The sequence below is a fragment of the Mustela nigripes genome, chromosome 5 (genome assembly GCF_022355385.1).
Source record: "Mustela nigripes isolate SB6536 chromosome 5, MUSNIG.SB6536, whole genome shotgun sequence".
Lineage (NCBI taxonomy): Eukaryota > Metazoa > Chordata > Mammalia > Carnivora > Mustelidae > Mustela > Mustela nigripes.
The window spans coordinates 48,581,249-48,604,622 of record NC_081561.1 but is presented as its reverse complement, the minus strand read 5'-3'; the positions used below and the strand labels follow the sequence as shown (position 1 = coordinate 48,604,622).

The window sequence follows — 23,374 nt, the reverse complement described above, 5'->3', positions numbered from 1 at the left end:
ACACACACACACACACACACTTACACATTCAATAACCACCAGTCTATTTAAAAAATGGGAAGATATTTTAAATTCACATTTTTCAAAAGGCACAGAGAATATCAATAGGCTAATGATAAGGTGTTCAACACCAGCAATCATCAGGGAAAAGCCAATCAAAACCACAATGAGAAATTACCTCATACCTGTCAGAATAGCTATTATCAAAGAGAAGAAATAGCAAGCATTGGCAAGGATGCAGAGAAAAGGTGACCCTTGTGTACTGTTGGTGAGAATGTAAATTGGTGGAGCCACTATAGAAAACAGTATGGAAATTCCTCAAAAAACAAAAAATAGAGGGGCACCTGGGTGGCTCAGTGGGTTAAAGCCTCTGCTTTCGGCTCAGGTCATGATCCCAGGGTCCTGGGATCGAGCCCCACATTGGGCTCTCTGCTCAGCAGGGAGCCTGCTTCCTCCTCTCTCTCTGCCTGCCTCTCTGCCTACTTGTGATCTCTATCTGTCAAATAAATAATAAATAAAATCTTAAAAAATAAATAGATACACCGTATGATCCGGTAATTCTACTTCTGGATATTTATCCAAAGGTACTGAAAACACTAACCTCAAAAAGATAATTGGGAGCACCTGGGTGGCTCAGTGGGTTAAAGCCTCTGCCTTCAGCTCGGGTCATGGTCCCGGGGTCCTGGGATTGAGCCCCACATCGGGCTCTCTGCTCAGTGGGGAGCCTGCTTCCTCCTCACTCTCTCTCTGCTTGTGATCTCTGTCTGTCAAAAAAAAAAAAAAAAAAGATATTTTCACATTCCCTTCTATGTTCACTGCAGCATTATTTATAGTAGCCAAGACATGAAAGTAATCTAAATGTTCATCAATGGAAGAATGGATAAAGAAAATGTCACATATATATATATATATATATATATATATATATATTATATAAGTATATAATATATAAGTAAAATGGAATGTATGGAATACTATTTAGCCACAAAAAAGGAAATCCTGCCATTTTTCAACAAATGGAAGAATCTGGAGGACATTATGCTAAGTAAGATAAATCAGACAAAGACAAATGCCATATTATCTCACAGATTTGTGGAATCCAAAACAAAAACAAGTAAACAAAAATTCATGGGTACAAAGGACAGATTGGTGGTTGCTGGAGGTGGAGAGGTAGGTCATTGGAGAAATAGGTGAAGGTGGTCAAAAGTCACAAGCTTCCAGTTATAAAATAAATAAGTCCTAGGGAGTAACGTACAGCACGGTAACTATAGTGAATAATACTGTATCATATATTTGAAAATTGCTAAGAGAGAAAATATTTTAAAAAGTTCTGTTTGTAAGGAAAAAACTCTATGTGGTGATAACTAGGCAGATTATTGGATCATTTCACAATATTTACAACAATATTGAATCATTGTGTTATATACCCAAAAGTAATATAATGGTATAGATTAACTATATCACAATTAAAAAAAAAAAAAAGATTGCCAGGTCCAAATGTTTATAGCTCTGACATTGAGAAATCTTAGCTTAAGGTAAGAAATGTATAATCTTTGGAATTGGAATGACATATGTGTTCTTTATGAACTAGAAAGCAAAGTAGTTGTTCAACAGAGAAGAAGGGCGGGTGAGGAGGGGAAGCCTCTCAAGAGAAATACACACAGGAAAACAAATGTCTTCTTTGTTCTGGGCCCCGTACATTGAGGACCGGCTACATTCCTATCTCTGGTTCTATGAGGTATTCCGCAGTATTCTTACACCAATTTTTACTTAAACTAGCTGCAATTGGTTTCTTCTACTTAGTCCTGCTTTGAAACTGTGCTCTAAGAAGTGGTCCCAAGAAAATTTGCTTTTCATGAAGAAAACAAATAAAGATTTATAGATCAGTGCACAAGGCCAAAAAAAAAAAAAAAAAAAGCAACGAGAAAAACCCATCTCAAGATCAAAATAATCTATATTGTGAAATGGGAGAAACAAATTACCAATGAATAGTAAATGTGAAAGAAAACCAAGTGTTTACAATATATTTAAATTTCTAATAGTGTGATAGGAGTAAATTTAAATTTAAATAAAGTTATGGAGTGAAATAATTAATCCTCTTTATTTTAGGTAAGTTCATTAAATTTCCTGAGCTCAGTTTCCTCATATGCACAATTAGAGAGTATTAAAAACAATATGAGTTAGACCCTTTCACTTAAATGAAAGAAAACCAGTTCTATTTTATGAATAATTTGTGACATAATCCTAGTGTCCTCTGACTCATTAAAGCCCTTAAACCTTAAATATATCTAAAATAAACCACTTTGTTATCAGATCTCTTTTTATCTTCCTTCTTCCCCCTTGCTCCAAAAATCTCTCCCCCATTCATTTTCTAAAACAAGCTTTTCTGAGATATAATTTATATGCCATGAAGTTAAGTTTTTTTAAGTGTATAATTCACATTTTTTTTTAGATAGATCTTAATAGGCAAGAGAAACAAAAGCAAAAATAAACTATTGGGACTACATCAATATAAAATCTTTTTATATAAATATAAAAATCTTTTTCCACAACTAAGGATGCCATTAACAAAACAAAAAAGGCAGTCTTCTGAATGCAAGAGAGTATTTGGAAATAATAATGGGTTAATATCCAAATACATAGAGAGAACTTCTAAAAGCCAACACAAAAAACTCCCCAAATAATCTGATTTAAAATTGGCGGAAAAGGGCACCTGGGTGGCTCAGTTGGTTAAGCATCTGCCTTTGGCTCAGGTCAGGATCCCAAGATCCTGGGACCAAGTCCTGATTCAGGGTCGCTGCTCAATGGGGAGTCTGCTTCTTTCTCTGTCCCTCCCGCTGCTCTCTTTCTCTCTCAAATATAAGTAAGAGAAAATTTTAAAAATAAATAAAATAAGGAATAACACGGAGGACATTGGGAAATGGATAGGTGAAGTGAGTTGGGGGAAATCAGAGGGGGAGACAAACCATGAGAGACTGTGGACTCTGAGAAACAAACTGAGGGTTTTGGAGGGGAGGATAATTACACATTAATTTTATAACTTTAATATTATAACTACTAAACATAAAAATAAAATTTCATTGGAAAGGAAAATAAAATTCATGTGATTCTAAAGTTAGTTAACATATACATTGATGAATAGTTTTGCATTCTTGGTATGAGACAGGATTCAACATAAATTATATAACTAGCTTTTATATTTGAAGTTATAAATCATATGTAACCACTTTAGTTAATCATAAATATATAGGTAGGGATAAAAGAAGTCTAGCTATAGTAATATCATTTAATTTTTTGTATATTTTCAAAGTTTATACTAAAATTACAAAGTAATAAATATAAAAATGTTTTAGCAATGTATCAGCTTATAACTCTTTCAAGTTATTTTTTCTATTTTGTTCCAGAAAAATCAGCTGCCTGAATTATAAAAAGTTTTGTTATCCAATCATAAGAATAATTATATTTTTAGTTCCTAACCCCTAGGTACAAATGTCCCTTAATTTGGTGTCTAAAGGGAAGTTTTAAGTTTTAAAAGCAATGTGTCATTTGGGTAACTCCAAATCTGCTAGAACTTGTACAGGAATTCAGTAAAGTGTCAGGATATAAAATCAATGCACAGAAATCAGTTGCATTTCTTTACACCAACAACAAGAGAGAATAAAGAGAAATTAAGGAGTCAATCCATTTACAATTGCACAGAAAACCATTAGATACCTAGGAATAAACCTAACCAAAGAGGCACAGAATCTATACTCAGAAAACTATAAAGTACTCATGAATGAAATTGAGGAAGACACAAAGAAATGGAAAAATGTTTCATGCTCATGGATTGGAAGAACAAATATTGTGAAAATGTCTACGCTACCTAAAGCAATCTATACATTTAATGCAATCCCTATCAAAATCCCATCGATTTACTTCAAAGAAATGGAACAAATAATCCTAAAATTTATATGGAACCAGAAAAGACCTTGAATAGCCAAAGGAATATTGAAAAATAAAGCCAAAGTTGGTGGCATCACAATTCCAGACTTCAAGCTCTATTACAAAGCTGTCATCATCAAGACAGTATGGTACTGGCACAAAAGCAGACACATAGATCAATGGAACAGAATAGAGAGCCCAGAAATAGACCCTCAACTCTATGGTCAACTAATATTTGACAAAGCAGGAAATAATGTCCAATGGAAAAAAGACAGTCTCATCAACAAATGGTGTTGGGAAAATTTAACAGCCACATGCATAAAAATGAAATTGGACCATTTCCTTACACCACACACAAAAATAGACTCAAAATGGATGAAGGACCTCAAGGTGAGAAAGGAATCCATCAAAATACTTGAGGAGAACACAGGCAGGAACCCCTTTGACCTCGGCCTCAGCAACTTCTTCCTAGGAACATCACCAAAGGCAAGGGAAGCAAGGGCAAAAATGAACTACTGGGATTTCATCAAGATCAAAAGCTTTTGCACAGCAAAGGAAACAGTTAACAAAATCAAAAGACAACTGACAGAATGGGAGAAGATATTTGCAAATGACATATCAGATAAAGGGCTAGTATCCAAAATCTATAAAGAGCTTATCAAACTCAGCCCAAAGAATAAATAATCCAATCAGGAAATGGGCAGAGGACATGAACAGACATTTCTGCAAAGAAGACATCCAGATGGCCAACAGACACATGAAAAAGTGCTCCACATCACTTCACATCAGGGAGATACAAGTCAAAACCACAATGAGATACCACCTCACACCAGTCAGAATGGCTAAAATTAACAAGTCAGGAAATGACAGATGCTGTCAAGGATGCGGAGAAAGAGGAACCAACCACTCTGGAAAATAGCATGGAGGTTCCTCAAAAAGTTGAAAATAGAGCTACCCTATGACCCAGCAATTGGACTACTGGGTATTTACCCTAATGATACAAACATAGTGATCCAAAGGGGCACATGCTCCCGAATGTTTATAGCAGCAATGTCCACAATAGCCAAACTATGGAAAGAACCTAAATGTTCACCAACAGATGAATGGATAAAGAAGATGTGGTATATATACACAACAGAATACCACGCAACCATCAAAAAAATGAAATCTTGCCATTTGTGACGACATGGATGGAACTAGAGGGTATTATGCTTAGCAAAATAAGTCAATCAGAGAAAGACAGTTATCATATGATCTCCCTGATATGAGGAAGTGGAGATGCAACATGGTGGGTCTGGGGGTAGGAAAAGAATAAATGAAACAAGATGGGTTTGGGAGGGAGACAAACTTCAAGAGACTCTTAATCTCACAAAACAAACTGAGGGTTGCTGGGGAGAGGGGGAGGGAGAGGGTAGTGAGGTTATTGACATTGGGAAGGGTATGTGCTATGGTGAGTGCTATGAAGTGTGTAAACCTGGCGATTCACAGACCTGAACCCCTGGGGCTAATAATACATTATATGTTTATAAAAAAATTAAAAATTTATTTAAAAAATTGACACACATACACACACACACACACAAAGATTTAGGATGGGTAGGAAGGCTATCTTCATTGTGGGTCAAGGGCAATTGTGAATGGGGTAGTCGGAAAGGAGTAACAGCAAGGTTTGTTCTCCTTCACAATAATACAAATGGAATTTGAATATATAGATATTGATTCTTTTAAAACTTCTGGGTCTGCATAAACCAAGGCTCATAGGTCAGAGTACCCCAGTTTTAAGGTGAGTGGTCTCAAATAGTGGTCTCTAAAGTGAGGTGTGTGAATCCAAGATGTTCGAGATCATTCACATGAGCCGAGATGAGGAAATAAACTAGCATTGTATTTAGATTTTGATCTCAAATAGAAAGGAAATATACTTTCTTACAATATTCAATGTAGGCATTGACACATACCCTTAATATCTAGTATTAGAGTTTGTCTGAGGAAAGAGTGCCACAAAGCTGAAGGTTTCAGTTAGGTGCACACTGGATCATTTGTTTTTGGCATATTTGCGACAGACTGATTGCTGGTGTTAGCTTATATTAATATTTGGCTTCTATTATTACAAATAACAGAATCTTTATAACTCTGATATAAAACAGAAAGTGATCACGAAAAATTATTTATATTCTACATAGATTCATCAGTTATTACATGGCAAAATATTTAAAAGAGTTGTTGAATATAAATTTGATTCCCAAAAAGAATTTACAAGGTAAAAAAAAAAAAAAAAAAAAAGCATGAAGAAAAGACCAATATGTTTTACTATGCTATGAATTTATACTCATCCATACCATAAAATAAGAGTGAAAAAGCAAGCAACAATCTGGGAAAAGACATTTGTAACTCATAAAACTAAGGATTTGTATATTTAGAATTTTTGTAAAGCAGTATGAAAAGCATAAAATACCCCCACCAACCATCCATAAATTAATAGGAATTTCATAGTCTAGGATACAAAAATGGCTCTGAAATTATAAGATGTCAAATCCCATTAGTAATCAGGAAAATGAAAATTAAAACCACAAGGAAATACCACTTCATACCCACCATCTGTCAATACTAAGTGCCCACGAGAATATAAAAATAAATAATCTGTGAAGGAAGTGAATTCAGCATGATAGTTAACTGGTGAGAGTGAAGAATGGCATTGAAAGAGGGCTGGTAAAGGAGTAGGTAGGGATCTTCTAACAGCCATATGGATATATACATTTTGTTTTAAAACTATATACATACATTTTCATTTACTTGTATAAATGATATAATTAATTATTAAAAAATTATTCATCCCCAACAAATAAGAAGGGGGTGGTAAGAGAGAGAGAATATGAGAATTTGTTTTTGGTTTTGATTTGTTTTTTGTTTGGTTGTTTTGTTTTTTAACAAATAAAAGAGAGTTCCAAATTTTATATGACCTTCAAGATCATGTTTATAAGAAGAACATTAGAGAATTTTTAAAATCTATTTTAAAAAATGTTTTGTTATTGCAGTTTGTGGTAAAGTATAGTGTATTACCTATACAAATTAAATAAGTCCATATAAAAACATGAAAAAAATTTATTAACTGTTTTTAAAACATTTCAAATAAAGACCATTAGTGGTTACTTAACCAATTTGTTAAAATTGTTAAGGTAGTAGAACTCCAAAATAATTTGCAAGATAAACCTATTGACACCGAGGAAGATGTAAATTTAATAGTCAAGTTACAGCAAGAATTCTGAATCTATATTATCATTGTGAGTTATTTTTTCAGGCTGACAGCTTTAAAACCAAGCTTGAAAAAAACCCTTGAAATCAAGAGACCTTCAAATTGCTGTATCATACATTATTAAACAAAGATTTTAAGAGTAACAAAACAATTTCAATTACATTATGGTCACTGCAATAATGTTACTGAGTAAAATAGTTTCTACCATTACTAGATAAAATAAATTAAAAATTTATTATAACATTTCCTTCAAATGTATTTATTCCAAATTTATCAATTTATTTCAAAATCTTATTAAGCTTACCAGTTATCTCATTTTTTAAATGTGTACTTCATGTAGTAATAATGTTTATCATCCAGTATTTCAGTGGTTCAAAAGTACCATATATATAAGTATATATACATATATTACATGTTCATGCTACAAAATTTTAATGACAAATACGTATGTTTTTTTAAAGTTTGGAGATGAATAGTCAAAATAGCTTTCTATTATCATATAAAATTTTAAATTTGAATTTCTTGCCCTTCACCATAACAATGTGGAGAGAGGACCAATATCAGCCACCACATTAATTCCACAAGTGTTAGAGTTTCATATCTTGTTATACAAATCAGTGTACTTATATAAGCTTTGTGAAGCAATTGTTTTGAATGGTCCTATAGTTTGGTTCTTTCCTTAACCTGAGTTTCTAATTACTCATGTAGAACTTGCAAATGTTTTCTCGTTTTTCAGCATTCAACACACCAGTTATTAATACTTATATTATACATACCATACGAATAGCTGAATTTCTAAACAGAAGATAAATGACTTTAGAAGGATGAATACTTCCTAAAACATGAATGGTTTAACTAGGCTATTAAGCTCTTTGTAGTTCTGAACACCACAAATTCATCTACAGGAAACTCTCTTTCTTCTGGCAAATTCTTTGAGAGTCAGCAGAAGAACCAACCACTTGATGAAATTTCCCATCTTCCTCAACAAGACCCAGGCGTTCTTTCTTCTGTTCTCTCTCTCCTTGTATAAGTCTCATTGATTCATAGATATTCTTTTTATCACAATGATTTTAAGTGTTTACAATTATCTCAATCAGTGAATTCCAAATCATTGAGGAAAGAGACCGTCTTACCTAAACTTGTAAGAGATGATGTAGGAATTATTTTTGAATGAATAAATTAGTCAAATACTCTTTATTCCTTACATTAGTGTTTCATAAAAATCTTTTTAAAAGAAGTACTACCTTTGAAAGTCTTTAGGGTAAAAGAGTTCCACTGACAAATATTCTTTCTGCAACGTATATAGTACATTTCCTTATTAGAAATTGAAAATGTACATTAGTCTGTTAAAAGGTTCTGAGAATTCCTGTAGCAAATAAAGCTATTTAAATTTTCTTAACTCAGTATTTCCCAAATATATGAGTCAAACCTTTTTTTCCCCCCTCTGGAACACATATTAATATCCCATGACTGTGGTTGTCTGCGTGATAATATTCTGCAAATACCATGTTACAACATTTCTGCTGTTAAATGTGCAGGCAGAGAAAGCAATCAAGGGGAAGAGCTATAATTATACCTATGTAATTCAGTGGTCTGTTTGCATCTAAAGGAAATGAATTCTAAATAGTTAAATTATTTACCCATGTAGGACAAAGTCATTTGTTTATATTAAAAACATATGTTCTAAATTGAGAGGTAAATTCTGTTCCATATACATTTTTAGAGGAGGAAAAAAAAAGTTAATGACTATAACATAAAAATCAAAAAGTTTTGCTTTAAATTAATTAAGCCAACAGAAGTCGTAAGTCCAACACAATAAATGTCCGTTGCCTTCTGTAGTGTCAGCCTTGAGACTCTGTATATTCAAAACCATGGTATTAAATATCTCTAGAGATAGTAATAATCACAATCACAAAAGTAATAATCACTAATCACAAAAGAAAATTATTCTCATCTTTTAATTTTTTAACTGAAAAAGTTTTATGAAATGACTACCAATTTTATTATTCAAATTTGGATTTCAATTTTTAGTCTATTATTCTAAAAAGCTCCATAAAGGGTATAAATATTTTACTGCTGAAGTTACTCAAAAGGAATTCATTGGGTAAATGAGAACAAATTTTAATTGGTAATATTCATTCTGAAATACACTTTGATATATAAATGTTAGTCTCACCCTTTTATATAGGGTGAGACTATAAGCATCATATATGATGCTTATATGATATATAAGCATATATGAAGCATATAGAGATGCTTCTATATGAACTTACTAATAGGTATGTACATTACTTGGGACATTTCTAAGATCACATTTCATTAACTCAAAGAGATTATTTTTTAAAAATACCTTTTAGGTGAGGTGGTGCCTGGGTGGCTTAATGGGCTAAGCCTCTGCCTTTGGTTCAGGTCGTGATCTTGGGGTCCTGGGATCAAGTCCCACATCGGGCTCTCTGCTCAGCAGGAAGCCTGCATACCCCTCTCTCTCTCTCTCTGCCTACTTGTGATCTCTCTCTCTGTCAAATAAATAAACAAAATATTAAAAAAATAAATAGGATTGACTCCTTAATTTCTCTTTCTTCTGTCTTGCTGTTGGTGAAGAGAAATGCAACTGATTTCTGTGCATTGATTTTATATCCTGACACTTTACTGAATTCCTGTATAAGTTCTAGCAGTTTTGGAGTGGAGTCTTTTGGGTTTTCCACATATAGTATCATATCATCTGCGAAGAGTGATAATTTGACTTCTTCTTTGCCGATTTGGATGCCTTTAATTTCCTTTTGTTGTCTGATTGCTGAGGCTAGGACCTCTAGTACTATGTTGAAAAGCAGTGGTGATAATGGACACATAGATCAATGGAACAGAATAGAGAGCCCAGAAATAGACCCTCAACTCTACAGTCAACTAATCTTCGACAAAGCAGGAAAGAATGTCCAAAGGAAAAAAGACAGCCTCTTCAATAAATGGTGCTGGGAAAATTGGACAGCCACATGCAGAAAAATGAAATTGGACCATTTCCTTACACCACACACAAAAATAGACTCAAAATGGATGAAGGACCGCAAGGTGCGAAAGGAATCCATCAAAATCCTTGAGGAGAACACAGGCAGCAACCTCTTCGACCTCAGCCGCAGCAACATCTTCCTAGGAACAATGCCAAAGGCAAGGGAAGCAAGGGCAAAAATGAACTATTGGGATTTCATCAAGATCAGAAGCTTTTGCACAGCAAAGGAAACAGTTAACAAAATCAAAAGACAACTGACAGAATGGGAGAAGATATTTGCAAACATATCAGATAAAGGACTAGTGTCCAGAATCTATAAAGAACTTAGCAAACTCAACCCCCAAAGAACAAATAATCCAATCAAGAAATGGGCAGAGGACATGAACAGACATTTCTGCAAAGAAGACATCCAGATGGCCAACAGACACATGAAAAAGTGCTCCATATCACTCGGCATCAGGGAAATACAAATCAAAACCACAATGCGATATCACCTCACACCAGTCAGAATGGCTAAAATCAACAAGTCAGGAAATGACAGATGCTGGCGAGGATGCGGAGAAAGGGGAACCCTCCTACACTGTTGGTGGGAATGCAAGCTGGTGCAGCCACTCTGGAAAACAGCATGGAGCGTCCTCAAAATGTTGAAAATAGAACTGCCCTATGACCCAGCAATTGCACTATTGGGTATTTACCCTAAAGATACAAACGTAGTGATCCAAAGGGGCACGTGCACCCGAATGTTTATAGCAGCAATGTCCACAATAGCCAAACTATGGAAAGAACCTAGATGTCCCTCAACAGATGAATGGATCAAGAAGATGTGGTATATATACACAATGGAATACTATGCAGCCATCAAAAGAAATGAAATCTTGCCATTTGCAACAACATGGATGGAACTAGAGCGTATCATGCTTAGCGAAATAAGTCAAGCAGAGAAAGACAACTATCATATGATCTTCCTGATATGAGGAAGTGGTGATGCAACATGGGGGCTTAAGAGGGTAGGAGAAGAATCAATGAAACAAGATGGGATTGGGAGGGAGACAAACCATAAGTGACTCTTAATCTCACAAAACAAACTGAGGGTTGCTGGGGGGAGGGGGGTTGGGAGAAGGGGGTGGGGTTATGGACATTGGGGAGGGTATGTGCTTTGGTGAATGCTGTGAAGTGTGTAAACCTGGTGATTCACAGACCTGTACCCCTGGGGATAAAAATATATGTTTATAAAAAATTAAAAAAAATAAATAGAAAAATAAAAATAACTTTTAGGTAAATAAAATACTGAAACAAACAGCAAATAACAAGTCATCTTTATTCCTTCAAAGGCATCTGTTATCTATAAAACTAACTGGACTGAAGGTCAGTGAAAGATTATTTTATTTTTTTACACATTATTTATTTATTTGAGAGTGAGGGAGAGAGCATGAAAGGGAGGAAGGTCAGAGGGAGAAGCAGACTTCTCACTGAGCAGGGAGCCCAATGCAGGACTTGATCCCAGGACTCCAGGATCATGACCTGAGCTGAAGGCAGAGGCTTAACCCACTGAGCCACACAGGTGCTCTGAGATAAGTCCTTATAGTATATGTGTGGAAAGCAAACAAGCTTTGATTTTTTTTTTAAATTTTTATGTACCAGATCGGTGTTTCTTCACATGGAAAGTGAATAATTTCATTCAATCTCAACCATTTGACTTACTAGAGGTGAGGGGGACAGAAATAAACACAAAAATCAAAAGAATTAGACTATTAATGTTTTAGAATTTTGTGCTCTTGATTGGGACTGAGTCCAAATGCATTAACATAAATTCTGAAAACTCTTAACATTTTACTCCCATTTAATATTATGAAGGGAGGAGGTAATTTTTAATTTTCTGTACATCTTGTTTTGTTCCTTGAGAGAAGAGATAAAAGGAAAAAGTCTACTTCCATTCAAAGAAGCACCAAAACCAAAAACGATATCTCTAATAACAAGCAATTACATTTTCCACCACTTCAATGTGATTAAATTATATGAAATTAATACAGGGGCAACATGTGAATGACTATGAAATCACCAAGAGTGAGGAGAAAGTACTAGTCACTCTTTCACCCTTGAACTACCTCTATGGAATTCTGTAATAGCGGGAAAAGGAGGAGGGGGAGAAGAGGAGGTCAGACAAGAAAGAGTAAAATAACTCTGATTGAACCGATTTTTGTCACCATACACTTCACTTTAGAAAACTGCTTTTCGCACAGCCTTCTTTCCTGAGCATGTGTTATTAATAATACATTTATATTATTAATATAATACATATTGGGACTAGAGTAGGATATTTAACAAGGTGAAGTGTATGAGTGAAGAAAGGGAAAGATAAAGTTATTTCTAAAAACTGAGAGATGCAATGTTCTTTTCAAACATAGTGTGGTCCCACACATTTATTTTAATGATTAGTTTGTTAACTTTTTTGAATTAATTATTAATGGTATTTATTCTAGTTTTTAATAAAATCCATAACTACTTTCTATTTCTATATACACAACATTATCATTGCGAAAATTTCAATAATCTGTAGATTTTGGCTTAAGTCCAACAAGTTAGCTTTACATTTTTTAAATTTAGAAGACTGATGTCTTAAAATCACACTACACATTCATTGCTACAAATTGATACAGTGACAGTACTGAAATGTAGACATGCCAAAATAGAATAGCCTGAAGCATATACTGCAATATCTGTGACCTACATAGTATGACCTATTTAAAAATTGCCAGTTGCACAAAAGAAAACATAAACCTGCCTGAGAAGTATTCTATTGACTTAAAATCTCATTCCATCATATAGCCTTTCCTGATTTTAAAGAATGTTGTTCATGGGCCGGCTGGGTGGTTCAGTCAGTAAGCATCTGCCTTTGGCTCAGGCATGATCCCGGGGTCCTGGGATCAAGTCCTGCTTTGGCCACCTGCTGGGCAGGAAGCCTGCTTTTCCTTCTCCCACTCCCCCGTCAAACAAATAAATGAAATCTTAAAAAAAAAAAGAAAAAAAAGGAATGTTGGCCATAATTATAGAACTGAAGCTTTAATCAAACTTGGTGCATTGACCAAATATTCAGACTTGGGAAGGGTGTGGCATAGTATTTTGGATCCCACAGGACAGGCAAAGAGAGCAAGTGTTTACCAAAAGTTGTGGGGGATTCTGATATAAGAGAATCTTAGGAGTCAAGGCTTGAGCTGGAAGTGGAGTTTTGTTATTTTTAGAAGTCAACATCAGGGGACTAGAGGACACATTAGTAAGTAGAAGTGTAGAAACCCGAGAGGGAACAGTAGAAACAAGGCAGGGAGGGGTTGTGAGTGGTTATCTAATGTAGATGTTATTGTCCAGGGCTGGTTTTCTGGGTGTTTTTTATGTAATTTTTTGATTATGTTATGTTAGTTACCATGCAGTAGTACATCATTAGTTTTTGATGTAGTGTTTCAGGATTCACTGTTTGCATATAACACCCAGTGCTCCATGTAATACTTGCCCTCCTTAATACTCATCACTGGGCTCACCCATGCCCCCACTCTCTCCCCTCTAAAACCCTCAGTTTGATTTTCAGAGACCATAGTCTCTCCTGATTCATCTTCCCATCTGATTCCCCCCCCTTCATTTTTCCCTTCCTTCTCATAATATCCTCCATGCTATTCCTTACGTTCCACAAAGAAGTAAAACCATATGATAATTGTCTTTCTCTGTTTGACTTATTTCACTTAACATAAGGTCCTCCAGTTCCATCCATGTTGATGCAAATGTTGGGTATTCATTCTTCTGATAGCTGAGTAATATCCCTCATTGTATGTATCAATCACATCTTATCCATTCATCTGTTGAAGCTCCTTCCATAGTCTGGCTTTGAATGATGCTGTTAAGAACTTTGGGGTGCTTATGGCCCTTCTTTTCACTACATCTGTATCTGGGGTAAATACCCAATAGTGCAGTTGTTAGGTAGCTCTATTTTTAGCTTTTTGAGGAACCTCCACATTGTTCTCCAAAGAGGCTGCACCAACTTGCATTCCCATGAACAGTGTAAGAGGGTTACCCTTTCTCCACATCCGCTCCAACATTTGTTGTTTCTTGTCTTGTCAATTTTTGCCATTCTAACTGGTGTAAGGTGGTATCTCAATGTGGTATTGTCTTGAAATTCCCTGATGGCTGATGATGTTGAACATTTTTTTGTGTGTATGTTAGCTATTTGTATGTCTTTTTGGAGAACTGTCTGTACATGTTTCTGCCCATTTTTTGACATGATTATTTTTTTGGGTGTTGAGTTTGAGAAGGTCTTTATAGATCTTGGATACCAGCTCTCTATCTATAGTGTCATTTGCAAATATCTTCTCCAATTCCAAGGGGTGTCTCTCTTTTTTTTTAATTAATTAATTAATTTATTTATTTTAATTTTTTTTATAAACATGTATTTTTATCCCCAGGGGTACAGGTCTGTGAATCGCCAGGTTTACACACTTCACAGCACTCACCAAAGCACATACCCTCCCCAATGTCCATAATCCCACCCCCCCTGCTCCCAACCCCCCTCCCCCCAGCAACCCACAGTTTGTTTTGTAAGATTAAGAGTCACTTATGGTTTGTCTCCCTCCCAATCCCATCTTGTTTCATTGATTCTTCATGCTTAGGGAAATAAGTCAAGCAGAGAAAGACAACTATCATATGATCTCCCTGATATGAGGAAGTGGTGATGCAACATGGGGGCTTAAGTGGGTGACTCTTTTTTTTATTGACTGTTTCCTTTGCTGTGCAGAAGCTTTTATCTTGATGAAGTCTCAAAAGTTTGTTTTGCTTTTGTTTCCCTTGCCTTTGCAGATGTGTCTTGAAAGAAGCTGCTCTGGCTGATGTTGAAAAGGTTATTATGTTCTCCTCTAGGATTTTGATGGATTCTTGTCTTACATTGTGGTCTTTCAACTATTTAGTATTTATCTTTGTGTATGGTGTAAGAGAGTGTGTCTAGTTTCATTCTTCTATATATAGTCACCCAATTTTCCCAGCACCACTCTTGGAAAAGACTGTTTTTTTTTTCATTGGATATTTTTTCCTGCTTTGTCAAAGATTAGATGACCATAGAGGTTAGGGTTCATATCTGAGTTCTCTGTTCTGTTCCATTGGTCTATGTATCCATTTTTTGTGCCAGTATCGTGCTGTCTTGGTGATCACAGCTTTGTAATATAGCTTGAAATCGGGCAACGTAATGCCCCCAGCTTTGTTTTTCTTTATCAACAATTCCTTGGTGATTTGGGGTCTTCTGTGGTTCCATACAAATTTTATGACTGTTTGTTCCAACACTTTGAAAAATTCCATTGTTATTTTGATCGTGATGGTGTTGAAAGTATAGATTGCTGGGACACCTGGGTGGCTCAGTTGTTAAGTGTCTGCCTTCAGCTCAGGTGATGAACCTGAGTCCTGGGATTGAGCCCTGCATTGAGCTCCCTGCTTAGTGGAAAGCCTGCTTTTCCCTTTCCCACTCCCCTTGCATGTGTTCCTCCTCTCGTTGTGTATCTCTCTGTTAAATAAATAACAGAATCTTTTTTTAAAAAAAGTATAGATTGTTCCGGGCAGCACAGACATTTTAACAATGTTTATTCTTCCAATCCATGCACATGGAAAGTTTTTCCATCTTTTTGTGTCTTCTTCAAGTTCCTTCATAAGTGTTCTGTAGTTCCTAGAGTATAGATCCTTTACCTCTTTGGCTAGGTTTATTCCAAGATATCTTAAGGCCTTTGGTGCCATTGTAAATGGAATCGATTCCCTAATTCCTCTTTCTACAGTTACATTGTTAGTGCAGAGGAAAGCAACTGATTTCTGTCTTTTGATTTTGTAACCTGCTTCATTACTGAATTGCTGTGTGAGTTCTAATAATTTGGGGGTGGAGTTTTTTGGGTTTTCCTCATAAAGTATCATGTCATCTGCAAAAAGAGAGAGCTTGACTTCTTCTTTGAATATATCTTATTTCTTTTTGTTCTCTAATTGCTATTGCTAGGACTTCCAGTACTATGTTGAACAGTAGTGGTGAGAGTGAGCATCCTTGTCATGTTCCTGATCATAAGGGAAAGATTCTCAGTTTTTCCCCATTGAGAATGATATTCGCTGTGGACTTTTCATAGATGGCTTTTATGAAATTGAGGCATGTTCCCTCTATCCCTATGCTCTGAAGAGTTTTAATCAGGAAAGGGCTGGCTTTAGGAACTTATTGAAGGGGTAACCTAGAGAAAGTCTGGCATCTAAAGGACTGTTGGAACAATTTTATTTGAGTTTTTTTTTTCCCCCCAGGGGTGCAGGTGGTTCCTACCCAGCAAACTAAATTGTATACAATTTGAGTGACAAAACTGTTCTAATTTTTGTCCATTTCAAGAAGAAAAAAAGGAGGTGTCAGAAGAGACTTGCTACAACTTTAGTTTTTTATTTCCTTTCTATTATTGCCAGAACAAATTGCCACAAAGTTAACAGTTAACACGGTACACACTTATGACCTTTGAATTCTGTAAGTCAGAAGTCTCTATTTACTTAACTGGTTCCTCTGAATTTCCTAGGCTGTTCCTTGCAGTGTGGTAGTACTGATTTCCTTGCTGGGCCTCAGTTGGTGACTATGCTCAGCCTCTAGAGGCTGCTCATATTCTCTTATCTCATGCCTGCCTTCCTCGGTCTTCAGAGTCAGCAGTATTGGGCACGGCCGTCTCACACTTTACCTCGTCTCCTGCCTCATCTCTCCAGCTATCCATTTCCACTACATCCTTCTGTGGTTATTCTGTCTTCCTTTTCTGCTTTAGAGAGTTTCTGTAATTAGACGTGGCCCATGAAGGTGGTCCAAGACGATCTCCCTACTTTAAAGTGACTTGACTAGCAACCTTAATTCCATCTGCAAAGTCCCATAACAGTAGATTAGGAATTAGGGTTTGATTAAGAAACCCAGGGAAAAGAAGCTGGTGTAGACACCTTTAGAATTCTGCCTATAATAATTTTACTACCAAAAAAATTGTAGTTTCTGGACAAAATAGGCATCTTTCCTTAGATATAGTTTCCCACTATAAAAATTAAGAAATCACGCCAAATAAAATTAACTGGGGCACCTGGGTGGCTCAGTGGGTTAAAGCCTCTGTCTTTGGCTCAGGTCATGATCCCAGGATCCTGGAATCGAGGCCCGCATCTGACTCTCTGCTCAGCGGGGAGCCGGCTTCCCTTCCTCTCTCTCTGCCTGCCTCTCTGCCTACTGGTGATCTCTCTCTGTCAAATAAATAAATAAAATCTTTAAAAAAAATAAAAAATAAATGTTAACCTTCCTTTCAGCTCTTTGTCAATACCTAGAACTTCCTGATCTTAGCACATGAGATGTTAAGTGCCCAATGAATATTTGTTGTTAGAGATGAAATAAATGTCCATAATTGCTGAATACTCACTGTATCTCAATTTTTCCTTTCATTTTATAAAATGGTTATACTAATAAAAGCTTATATAATGTATTATATTCTATTATAAATCAAAAATGTATATGAATTTAAAATTAATAACTTTTTATTTAGTAAATTGATATTGACTAAAAAAAAAAAAACCCTATGCCCCATTCCCTACCCCAGATGCTCTCCAGAACTGGCCAATCCTGCTGTTATAGTTATGATTTTAAATAACATACTTATACTCCTCTATTTTGATATGAAATGTAACTACTGCTTAGCCGCTATAAAAATGAAGAATTTATCAAAACTGTACTCCATTACCCTCTTCTATTTGTGTCCCAAAGGCATTGGGAATCATGGCAGATTGTATTTTCCAAGGTAAGATCTCTCCCCCTAATCTTACAATGTGATGTTGACTCGCCTATCATCAAGATGCAAGATACAGAATCTCTTCCCTTACACCCTCACATGCTTGGGAAAACAGCAGAAATAATGCTATTTGACTTCTAAGGGAGGTCACGAAAGACAACACAGCTTTTTCATTGTTCTCTTGGTATATTCATTCTTGGATACCTGCCACCATACTCTGAAGAAATCCAGATCGCAAGGAAAGGCTTTGTGTAGTTGTCTCAGCCAACAGGGCCACCTGAGGGCTTAGCTGGCAGACAGGACCAACCACCAGACATGGGAGGAGGTCTTGGAGATGATGCTAGTCCCAGCCACCATCTGACTGTAGTCACAGAGTAGTTGGGACAAGTCAGTCTTCCAAATCATTAAGAGATAACATGATTATTATTGTTTTAAGCTGTTAGGTTTCAAGTCAATAATAGGTGCCTGGAACACTTACATCTATATTTTATTATCTCAGCATTCTGGTCAACAACTCAATTTTGTTTGATTTAATAAATAGCTCATTTTAACACCTGAAGAATAAAAATAATATGTGATGGTAACAATGTAACTTAGTGCACAATTAAGAAATGAGATTAAACTCCTAGAGAAGATATGCATTCCTACCTTACTAAGTCCCTAAAACCCATAGGAGAATGTGTCAACCACCATGGTGCAGAATATTTTCTGCTAAGGTTTTCAACCTTCCTTTTGTTTTCATGGCCATACTCAGCTCTCACTCTTCCCTGAAGATACCCTTTTCACATAGTTCTCTTTTTAATTTTCTTGAGTCATTTTATTTTCATTAGGGGCACATGAGCAGGAAATATTCTAAGAGATATTATGAATTTTTAAATGTATTTTACCCTTTTGCTTTCTTTACAATGTGGCTTGGTATAGAAATTCTAAGTTGGAAATATTTTTGAAAGAAATTGAAAGCCCTGTTCTATTGTTTCCTAGTGCCCAATGTTATCTTTGAGTCACTGCAACATCTTTAACTCACTTGCATGTAATCTATTTTTTGTGTTTCGTCTATTCATCTAAAAGACTTTGGAATTTTTTCCCTCTTCATGGGTATTTTGATCTTTCACCAGGAGGCTTTCATATGTAGACCTTTCTTAGTTCATCCCTTTGGCCATTATATATCCTTCCAGTTTGAAGCATTGTCTTGCTGTAGCTTGGGGAAATTTTATTTTAATATTTTAAAATTTTATTTTAATATTTATTTGATTAGTTTCTTCCATGTTTTCATTCTTCCCCTCTCTTCTGAACATGTTTTTAAATATCTTCTAGATCTACCTTCCATGTGTTTTCATGTGTTTTTGCATTTGTATTTAACTCTGCATTATGGGAGAGCTCCTTGTTATATTATAAATCCTTAGTTTGTTTTTGCCCTTAAGTCTTTTTATTCTTTGTCCCATTCATTTGATGTGTTTCAGTTTTGGGGGGAAAAATACTTGTTTATTAAAATTTGTTTTGTTAATTGTTCATTCTTTAGATACAATCTATTCTTTATTTATATGATAGTCTCTCAATCTCTCTGAATAAACCTGGTGTTTCTCAAGTGAATTAGCCTTCGAGAAGACATTTGGCAACTTACCATTGTTATGATAGTTGCTACTGAGACCTAGTGGTCAGGGATGTTGCTAAACATCCTACAATTCATAGGAAAGCACTCTAGAAAAATTATGTGGTTCAAAGTGTCAGTAGTACCAAACTTGAGAAAACGGAGAATATTCCTGTTAGAAATTTTTAAATTCCCTTTATTCCATATACCACTTTTGATTTCTTGGGGGTTAATAGACATGTTTTCTTCTATTTATGGTGTGTATATTCCAAAGATGTGTTGCTCTTACCTCCTAACTCACATTTACACAAAAAGTACAGAGTTTTTTCATGGATTTTCTCCTTGGTTTTGTGTCAGTTTCTCAAGAGCTTCACCTTGGAATGAGAGAATCGATTGGTTTTTCTTGGACAGTGATATCATGTGAACAGATCGATACCATTTGTAGAGTACTTGGAAATAGAGCAGTGCCAGCCAATAGGTTAGAGATGCCTTTAATTATCAAACCAAAGAGACTTTTACTCTGGGGATAAAGACATTTACTGTAATTCACTACTCTCAAGTGAAAATTTCTTTTTCTTCTTCACTTTCTCTCTCTTTTAATATTTTCTCTGTGTCTGATGTAAAGGTCTGGAGCTATTTCAAATCCTACTCCACTTCTCTCACAGGCCCAAACTCATTCTAGAATACTCCCCAGACAGGTGTTAGGTTCTAGTCTGGAGGTAAATGCTGTTGCTGCCCATCATATCATCTGTGTATATAGCAGAGGAGGAGGGAGAGGGATAGCTCTCCAGGCCTAGCTATTACTAAAGCATTTATTTAATTAATTAATTTCCCTGATGATTCCCAAAGCCATCTCCTAGTCTTTGTATTGTCACTGATCTTAGAGTTTCTCATGGGCTCCATTAGGATTGATTGCTCTCACTTCTGGAATCTTGGCTTGGATTCTTCCGCTCTGTTTTCTCCATTAATTCCATCCCACCTGTTTTTTAGCTTCCAGGGTTTGTTTAAACGTTCGGGTCCACTGGTAGCTCTATTTCCTGTTTTCCAACACTGTTATGTTTTGATTCTTTATTTAAAACGTTGGTCCCAATCATTTCAATGAAACTCTGGGTAGAAGAGGTAAACGTGTAAACCAGAAGCTTTCCTGAATCAATCATAGACCTTAGTTTTAATAGATATTTGTTAGTTTCTTAAATTGTCAAATGCTCTGTATTTGGGTCATGTTTCCCAGGAACATTTCCTTAGACAAGGAGTCCTGTGTGAGTGATTTATTGTAGAAATGCTTCTAGGGGAAACTATTATATTGGGGGAGGCAGTAAGGGAGGATGCTAAGTGTGATGGGAGGGATAATGTCACCCCACTGCCCACAACAACAAAAACCCCAAACTGCACAGTCTAAACTCTGGAACCTATGAATCTGTTATCATTATGGCCGAAGGAACCTTACTGCTATGATTATATTAAGGATCTTAAAATACATTATGCTGGATTACCCACCCAGGTAGGCCTAATCAGAAGAACTCTTGAAAGTGAAAGAGGAAGGTAGGAATGTCCGAGGCTGAGATTTGAAAGTGCTACCGCATTGGCTTTGAAGATGAAAGAAGAGCCTACAAGTCAAGAAATGAAGACAGCTTTCAGACTCTAGAAAAGACAAAGAAATACTTCTCCCTTCAAGCCTTCAGCAGCACTCAGCACTGTCAACACTCCATCAGCCCAAAGGAACCAATTCTGGACTTCTGAACTTCTTGTTTGTGTACTTTTAAGCCACTGAGTTTGTGGTAATTTGTTTCAGCTGCAATAGGAAACTAATACATCAAGCATGAGTGAAATCTTAGGCAAAATCTATCTAAGAGGTTCTTTGGCCTGACCCCCATAGGAGCATGCCAAAGTGCAAAACAGCCTCTGAGTTGCCTCTGATGAGGCAAGGAGCCTGAAGATTCAATACTACCACACTGGCTCCTCTAGATGGTTACACTGAAGTTCCCAGAAATGATTCGCTGTGCCTTCAATTCTAGTTTTTGTTGTTGCTGTTGTTGTTGTTATTTGTTTAATTATTTATTATTTTATCTAGAAAAGTCCTTTTTTGACTTAGATATAATCATTCTATTTCTTGTAACATCAGGTTTCAACACATAATGAAGGGGTTATAGGAAAGAACTTTCAGAAAAATGTGAGGACTTAGGTATTGGTCATCTCACTAAAATTGGGTAGAGGGCAGGGAAAGTCTCATTAATATTTCAAGATAGGAATCAAACAGCTCTTAACACAAAGTGATAGCACCTGACAAAAGGTATTATGTAAGGTCATGAATAATCAAGTGCCCTTTGGAGGGAAAGACCTAATATACTGTGAGTCTACTGCTAAGGACATATAAATGACATAAAGAAATCAAAGACTCAGATATGAGTAGTTCTGGATTTGGAAAATTTAGTGGAAAAAATATAAAAATCTAAGTAAGTACTAAGTAATAAGCTCAAGAAATAACTCTGATAACATACATCTCTTACCTGGTAAGTGATAAAACCTAAATGGTATTGTTTCTTTCTTTCATCTACTCATTTATCTATATATTCTTAAGATTTCATTTATTTATTTGTCAGAAAGAGAGAACACACACAAGCAGGGGTAGCAACAGACAGAGAGAGAAGCGGGCTCCCCACTGAGCAGGGAGCCTGAAGTGGGAATTGTCTCCAGGACCCTGGGATCATGACCTGAGCTGAAGGCAGATGCTTAAATGACAGAGTCACCCAGGCACCCCTACTCATTTATATTTCAGCAAAGTCTGTAATATATTGGTACTTGGAGAGTTTTTAGAAACAACAGGAATAAGGCTAAACACATACAAATTTTGCCTTCAGGAAACTTACAGTCTCATACCATAGGACAGATATAGACTCCTAAATTTAAGATACACATCTATTTAATAATACAAAATAATATATTAAATATATTAATTAAATTCCTTGACTCTCATGAGGCAAAACCTGACAAAAACCACAATTCTGGTAATTGGATCATTAAGGATAAGCTGGCTCTAGAGATACTGTGTTTGGTTAAATAATTACCTTGAAAATATGGCACAGTCAAAATATCCAATCAAGATAAACAGTTCCTTTCCACCAACACACTCTTCCTGATTTCACAAGAAAAGTTTCCATCAGCTTTAGTGGAAAGAGTGTACTATATATCCTCTTCACCATGTGTAAAAGTAATTGCTTATTGCATCAGATCAATGTGGTACTTAAACCTGTAAAGATTTAACCAGCTGTTTATAATTTCACCTATCCTTTATTTAACTCACATTAACTTAATATGGAACTTGGGTAATTGCATGATGGTAAGTCAAAACTTTTATTACTATAGGAGATGGGCTTGAAATTAATTTTTCATGTTGACACTTTATATAATCTTAAAATTAGTGATTCTAAAATGAAGATCCCATTGATAAAATAGAACTATTTCTCTACCTTATTACTATACTCACTTATATTCCAGCTAAAAAACAACCTCAAGTTGTATCTATTTAGTATGACTATTTTACTTACATTCCAACTAAAAAACAACCTCAAGTTGTATCTATGTAGTGTGACTGAGTATTTTAAGTTACCATTTTTTAAAAGATTTTATTTATTTATTTGACAGAGATGACAAGTAGGCAGAGAGGCAGGCTGGTGTTGGGGGGAGAGTCAGGCTCCATGCTGAGCAGAGAGCTCAATGTGGGGCTTGATCCCAGGACCCTAAGATCATGACCCGAGCTGAAGGCAGAAGCTTTATCCCACTGAGCCACCCAGCCACCCCTAAAGTTACATTTTTTTAAT

At 35.8% G+C, this 23,374-nt stretch overlaps 1 long non-coding RNA gene across 1 annotated transcript in view; it reads right to left on the bottom strand.

Annotated features, from left to right (window-relative positions):
- LOC132017242 (uncharacterized) overlaps positions 1–23,374 on the bottom strand; it is a 58,159-nt gene that overhangs the window by 23,065 nt on the left and 11,720 nt on the right. Inside the window, exon 2 of the long non-coding RNA XR_009404206.1 lies at positions 602–764. This is a non-coding gene — a long non-coding RNA (uncharacterized LOC132017242). The remainder of the gene's footprint in view (positions 1–601; positions 765–23,374) is intronic.